We start from the raw sequence: 7,500 nt of genomic DNA on the forward strand, positions 1-7,500 counted from the left end.
GTATTCTCTTTCTCTTTTTTCAGTTCAGCTCTCATCTTCTGCCACATGTGAACCCTCCACCCTCCACCCCTAACCTTCTGGGGCTCCTCTAATGAACTTCACTTGAACTGATAAAGTAACAGAACTCTACCCTGAACTCTTAACACTAGCCGAGAGGGAACGGATGAAGGGAAGTCGGCGTGATCCGGCGTCTCATCGGCTCCGCTCCTGCTCATATGCTAATTTGCTGTCTCTTGGCCAATGGGAAGTGTTGAGAACGATAAAAAGATTGAAATTCGGTGTTCATTCAGTGTGAATGCTCTGCCACATGCTCTCAGCATTAAGGTAGCACTCTGTGTACCGCATGTTGTAGTTATTCAACGAGTTATAAGATTATACATGCAGAGTAAAGGACTCGGAGGCTCAGTCACCCTCACTGTCAGTGAGCCAGGCGAAAAACAAGAACGGGAAGATTCAGGATCGTGCAAAACCATCAACAATCCGCATTAATACATTTTATGCCCATGCCAACAATTCGGTTCTGTGTTTACTCTCGGAAGAAGTCCGAAAAACAGAGAAAAAAGGCAATAATCCGATAAATGCATGTGTTCTCTTGGGTACACTTGCACTACAATGTGTACTGAACGCTTTTTATTGATTGATTTATTTTATTTATTTTATTATTTTTTATTTTTTTGCTGTTATCAGAATTTAATGATAGCCGAAGAAAAAAGCATCTTTTAGGAGAACACTTACGTATTTTCAGAAGCACCTCTTAACTCTCGAGCAAAACACACATCAACGCTCTGTATCACAGCAAGGTGATATCACAGCACATCACTTAGATCAGAAGGTGCTAATTAAGACCTAAAAGAGCATAAACGAAGCTTGATAGCCTAACGAGTCTGACGCTATTCGGTTTCACGTCTCTGTTTGATGGTGGATTCAAAGGCGGTTGTGAGCGGATCAGTCGCGTCTGAGCCCATCGTGAACTCGAGTGCGTCGATAAAAAGGAGCGATTTGCATAAACAGCTGTGAAACTGAGCAAAAATACGAGAGAAAAATGCGAGAAAAGCCAGCGTACGAGTGGGTCTGAGAGCGTGAAACATCGAATCATACAGTTTCTACCCAAATATATTAGATATGTAGATACAGCTATATAGATATGTAGTGTGTGTTTATTGTCATTTTCTTTTATTCAACTTCAGATGCATGTTCTACTGTGTGTGTGTGTGTGTGTGTGTGTGTGTGTGTGTGTGTGTGTGTGTGTGTGTGTGTGTGTGTGTGTGTGTGTGAAGTGTGTGTGTGTGTGTGTGTGTGTGTGTGTGTGTGTGTGTGTGTGTGTGTGTGTGTGTGTGTGTGTGTGTGTGTGTGTGTGTGTGTGTGTGTGTCTGTGCCAGGGCATGAAAAAGAGATGAGACGTGATTGGGTCAGAAAGGTGTGTTCTCAACATCACAAATCACTTTAGAAGAGTTCTACGTTACTCTGAACCTCACACACACACTTCTACAAGTTAACACACACACACACACACACACACACACACACACACACACACACACACACACACACACACACACACTCCTCTCACACACACTTCTACAAGATTTTTCTCCAACTGTGTTCCTGTCAGTTTCAAGAGGCATCTCGAATGTAAAAGTGCTCATTAGAATATTAAGCCACACGCGTGAGAAGACTTCTCAGAGAGATTTGATTACTCTTTTTTATTTGATTGACAGATTTAACTCCGTCAGCCATTCCACTGGGTGAAAGTCATCATGGTGCCGCCTGTGAAAAATGTGTCCATTTGGTCGATGTTGCGCCACCAGAGCAGACAGGCATCCATCTACCTTACCATTCTTTTCAACTTAAGACTTCTTCAGTGCACTCTTCTTTTGGCCATGATCTCTGAAATCTAAACTATGATGATGATGATGATGATGATGATGATGATGATGATGATGTTCCAATTTCATTTTCCAATATTTCATAGAACTTACTGCAGTGTTTTAATGATTTTATCTACACTGGGGCAGATAAAATGCTCTTAACCATACACAAAATCTGTGCATGTAATATTACTGACTGGGAGACTTCCTGTGTGTGTGTGTGTGTGTGTGTGTGTGTGTGTGTGTGTGTGTGTGTGTGTGTGTGTGTGTGTGTGTGTGTGTGTGTGTGTGTGTGTGTGTGTGTGTGTGTGTGTGTGTGTGTGTGTAGGAGGTTGGCTGGGATCAGGCAGGTAAAAAGCCCAGTCTTGTGGTCACAGAGAGGAATACAGTGTCCTTAAATAATCTGAGATCATCTCTCTGTCTCAGCGACATATGAGCTCAGTACAATAGCCTTGAGTGGAGTGATATTTAATTAGCTTCTCTTCTCTTCTCTTCTCTTCCCTTCTCTTCTCTTCTCTTCTCTTCCTCCTTTCCTCCTTTCCTCCTTCACTTCACCTCACTTCATTTCTGCAATATTTTTCAATTCTTCTATTTCCCAAAATATTAAACTAATTACACATAGCTAGACATGCTAACTGGTGTAGTATATGATTTGGGACGCAACCTGTCATGTCAGCTTTTTCACATCTTTAATCCATTTAAACCCATATGGGAAAAAAGTAAACATTAAAGCATGGATAATTATCATACCGTCACAAAACACCGCCTCCTTTTAATCGCTGCTATTTAAGCATTACACTCAGACCGGGAGCTCGTGTCAATCGCTGTGTCAATTAGAATATTAGCAACCAAAAGGAAAACTTGATCGGATAACCAATTAATACGTAAATCTCGTTTAACCGATGAACTTTAGTAGGATACTGTGAGAAACATTACAGCAATTGACAAGAAAGAGCAGTGTAAAGTTGTGTAAAGATGTCCAAATTTATGTGTGTAACTAAAACACACGCTATTTACACTTTACAGAGTAATCTGCTTATAAAAGTATACAAGCTCCAATGAGCAATTTATGGACAAATCCATTTGTATCCACTGTGGGCAGAGAAAAAGAGTTAGTGAACACTGCTAAAATAATAACCAGTAACTTTTTTTAAATACGCAAACACTTCAGACACTTTTTTGTTGCATTACGTTAGCGTTTTTGCAGTATTGTTTCTGCAGCTGCTGCTCTTGGGTTTGGGGACAGATTGCATAAGCTGGACATTAGAGAATTGGTCCGGACACACGCTCTCTCTTACACACACGCGTGCGCGCACACACACACACACACACACACACACACACACACACAGACAGTCTCTCTTCCTTGCCCAAAGTGTGTACAAGCATCTCAAGAGCAGATGAGGGACGAAGACATGTTTTGCAGGATGCAGAATGAAAATGTTGTCATGCTTTAGAACGTACAACAGATTTTCTCCAAACCAGCCATGACTGAAGAATCTCAAAATATCCCGGAGCCTTGTTTAAAACTTCTAGCGAAGTGGTTGTCTCTTGGAATCTGCAAGCCGTTCATGAATAAAATATGAATGTGAATTCATGCAGCAGTGTGTGGATTTGAGCAATATACTATTTTTCTTGGAGGGGAAATGGTTATGTAAGAGGAATCTCTGGGTTTGTGGATTTTGCATCTGAAATGCAAATTCTTTGTATATTTGGTCTTTGTATTGTACAAAATAAAGGTATTTATGAGTCAATGAAGGCAGAGCTAAAGGTAAATACTGTTTGTTTAAGCCAAAATCACTAGGAGTTTCTTTTCATCTTCTAATATCTTGCTCTCACCTACCTGCATCTCTCTTCTTCTCTCTCCTTCTAGAAGCTTTTAACGATTTAATCCAAGGTTACTTCCTTCACTGTTTTTACTCCAAAAAAGCAAAAATGGCTAGAGCCTGGTGAGCTCCCAAGGTCCCTTTTTGGAGTCTGACCTAATTATGTCATGTGGCTCATGTGTTGTTTTAAACATGGTTTTAAAAAATGAGTTTCGATTCTACAGTTTTGAAGAACTTTTGTCTAATATAAATTTGTGGTGGCGCTGCATCATAATAAATCGTTATCAACGTTTAGCTGCTTTGCGGCCTGCTTGGAAACCTTTAAGCCGTTTGATTAACCACTGCTGTAAGATTACAATGCACACACATTCAAATGTCTGAGGGCAGTTTATGAGTCGGTTTGACCTATTTACACTGCATCTTGTGCCCATTATGTGGGTTTGAACATGATTAAAATAATCTTCTGCTGGCTGTGATGGCCACCATCTAATCAGACAGAATCGAGAAGCAACATATACTGTATAATGTTGAGTTTACTTTTCCGTAAAGAAAAGAAAAACCTTGCATGCAGAGAGGGAGGGAACCGAGCACTTAATTTAATCTGTAAAAATCTTTGGGAAAAAGAATAGCTGTTTTACCCAAAGCTGCTCTGTTCAAGCACTGAGACTCTGTGGTGATGCAGTGCTCTTGGCCCCAGTAGTGCCCGTGGTGGAGCTGTGGTGTTGGAACCAAAAAAAAAAATATTGGAACCATAATACTGGGCCCAAGGACAGCTGTGGTCGATCTGTTCATCTGGTTCAACTGAGACTGCAATGGAGTCACCAGTCAGTTTCAGGCATCTGTAGTGGAGAAATAAAGCCTGTTGCACTATTAGACACAAGAAGTTGCTCGAATAGGCCTTTGGTTGAGCCACACCATGGGACCTAATGGCCTGTAATGGAGCTGTGAAATGATACCAAATAAGGCTCATAGTTGTACTGCATCATCTGACCAAATAAGGCCTGTGATGGAGCTACAGTGGCAGGACCATGACCTGCTGTGGGGCTGTTCCACTCGAACCAGTAGGGTCTGTAGTGCTCCAGTGAGGCCCAGTGAAGCTTGTGATAGATGTGGTCCAGTATAACCTCTGGTCTCCACAACACAAGCCCTACTAGAGTAAATGGGAATTGCTTTACTGGGTTCATTGAAGTATGTGGTGTAACTACATTGAGGATCACAAGGAGTCCTGTGGTGTAGCTGCAATCTGGGATATAAAGGAAAGACTCCATTTTTCAAACATCTAGAGTTTTTATGATTTTAAGGCATTTTACACTTCAAGACCATGAGGTCATGTGAACCTGGTGAAGTTGTTCTCCCCCCCCCATTCAGTAGAACTAATAAAGCTTATTATTTTCCATTGATTTCTTGTCGTCGAGTTGCCATGACCTACTGTCTGTCCTTCAAATTATTAATATAATAGAAAAAGCCCCTTTAACGGTGTATTATGGTGCCCTCTGTTGGTTACCATTGCCAACATTACTGCATGGAAAGCGTAAGATAAACAAATATGATCTTAAACTAAAACACAGGGGCATTAAATAGTTTTATTTAAAATCACGTATCAGGGTTTTATCAGTGGCCCTACAATGAATATTTTTTGATACCAGCCATGGAGAGAATTAAAGAATTAAATCTTGCACAGATTTCCTCTTGTAACAGTTTCCCCCTGAGTCGTTATTATGGAAAAATGAAATGTCAGAGAAGGGAAATAAAAAAAAAGTCGGGTTTGTGGAAGAGAACATTATACATTTATTACTGAACCACCCTTTGAAATCCAAAAGACTGGGAATTGGGGTCAGAGAGGAAAATCAAAACTAAAACAACAAAATCATTGCACTACTTAGTAAAGCGTTACTAGTAATAACTCTCATAGAAAATGTACAAATGTTTGTTAAAAATTTTTATATCAAGCCTTCAAATGATTTTGGTTACAGATATTATACATAAGAAACTACATTTTAAACGATACAATTGTATTTTTAATGGAAAACACTTATTAAAAAAAAGGATCAGAAGCTCTCATTCGTTTAACAAAAAATAAAAAATAAAGAAAAGAAAAACCAAAACAAAAGCAAAATAAAAACACCATAAATAATAAAAATGAGGTAACTGCTATTGTACCAAGCAGGAGGGAAAATACATATAAAGTAAAACCTCAGGTTTAGTAAAGTGATCTGAGAAGAACTAGAGGAGTATCACGATGATGCGATCGCTGTATCGGCGATACGATGCGACACGTGACGCTGAACCGGACGATGCTGGAGAATGGCTGAAAGGCAACTGCAGTTAAGACACTACGGGTTTGCGAGCTACGAGAGCTTGACAATGTAACCGTTTATTACACTTCGCTCACACTTTCACTGGCGCGCACACACACCCAGGTTGAGGCAGGAATAGTCACTGTTATGTGAATCCTATGAAGGGTCTATGGCAGGTTATTACACAGAGAATCTGAGACATATATGAGAGAGAGAGAGAGAGAGAGAGAGAGAGAGAGAGAGAGAGAGAGAGAGAGAGAGAGAGAGAGAGAGAGAGAGAGAGAGAGAGATGGGGAAAGGAAATTAGTTTAGTTTGTCTCTTATAATAAAATGAAATAAAGCAAATTCTAACATGCCATTCTTACACACACACCCGCGCACACACACCTCTGTGCTATCTGATTTTACACTTGTGATAAAGTTGAACTGCATCATTTGGGAAATGATCCTAAGTGCTGAACGATGTAGTGCTGAGTACGAAACCCAAATAAACGTGCACGTCACTTTCTCTCCGCTTTAACATGAAGGTTTAATTTTTTGCTGAGCTCGTCTGAAGATACCGCAGACAACAGAGACCAGCGGCAGTACCGATCTCATCATGCGTCGTGTTAACAAACCTAACAAGAAAGGATGAACCGAGGAAACTAGAAAGAGCTTGAGGGTGGGGATGTTTGCTCACTGTGAACAAAAACAAAAAGAAAACAAACTTGTGCGAGGAGTTTAAAGTTTACTCGTGTTAGAAATGAGAAGAGACGACAAACTGAAAGAGATCTAATGTCGTTAATGCTTAAGATAATGCAAACAAGCGTTTTTATTAGCAATCAACTAGGTCTTTGTGTCGTGAACGAGTGACAAACGGCTTCCCCTCAAGCTCCGAGCTCACAGTTAAGGGTTCTGTCTCGAAATGCTACGTGGAAACGTGAATCAATAACCTGCCAAGACCAGAGAGGATATTTTACTAAATAATAATAATAATAATAACAAAAAGATGGGTATGGAAGGAAGACTACGTCCTTCTTTTCCGGGATAACGTCGGGGCGTCGGAAAAGAAAGAAAAATGGACTCTTAGGGCAGGAGAGCCTATAAAAATAAAATTCCACTATTAGGGCGCCTCCTGACACGCGAGCGATTGCAGCCGATGAGAGATGAGAGCAGACATGAGACCGGGAAGCCAGTGTTCTGTACCACACATACAGGATAAATAACACACAAGTAACCAAAAGATACACACACACACACACGTTCCATCTCACACACACGCGCGTGCTCAAGCTCACAGTATTCCAATTCTATAAGACTGCTAGATCATAACTGAGCAAAACCCCACCCACCTAAATATATAGATAAAAAAAATTCCTCATTTTTGGAAGAAAAGAACACAATTTCTTCTTTTTTTGTGTTATTCCATCCCTCTATATTGATACATACATACATTTATATGCAATATTTTTTATCTGTAAAGGAAAAGGCTGAGGGTGGAGAGACATGCACACACACCGTGACATTTGT

General features: G+C 40.3%; 1 protein-coding gene across 1 annotated transcript in view; it reads right to left on the reverse strand.

Annotated features, from left to right (window-relative positions):
* Nucleotides 1-6,209: 6,209 nt before the first annotated feature.
* LOC125138346 (E3 ubiquitin-protein ligase RNF38-like) overlaps nucleotides 6,210-7,500 on the reverse strand; it is a 12,453-nt gene continuing 11,162 nt past the window's right edge. Inside the window, exon 11 of the mRNA XM_047815850.1 lies at nucleotides 6,210-7,500. This exon is cut by the window's right edge and continues 493 nt beyond it. The gene's annotated coding sequence lies outside the window, so the exon portion shown is untranslated.

The sequence above is a fragment of the Tachysurus fulvidraco genome, chromosome 7 (assembly GCF_022655615.1).
Source record: "Tachysurus fulvidraco isolate hzauxx_2018 chromosome 7, HZAU_PFXX_2.0, whole genome shotgun sequence".
Taxonomy (NCBI): Eukaryota; Metazoa; Chordata; class Actinopteri; order Siluriformes; family Bagridae; genus Tachysurus; species Tachysurus fulvidraco.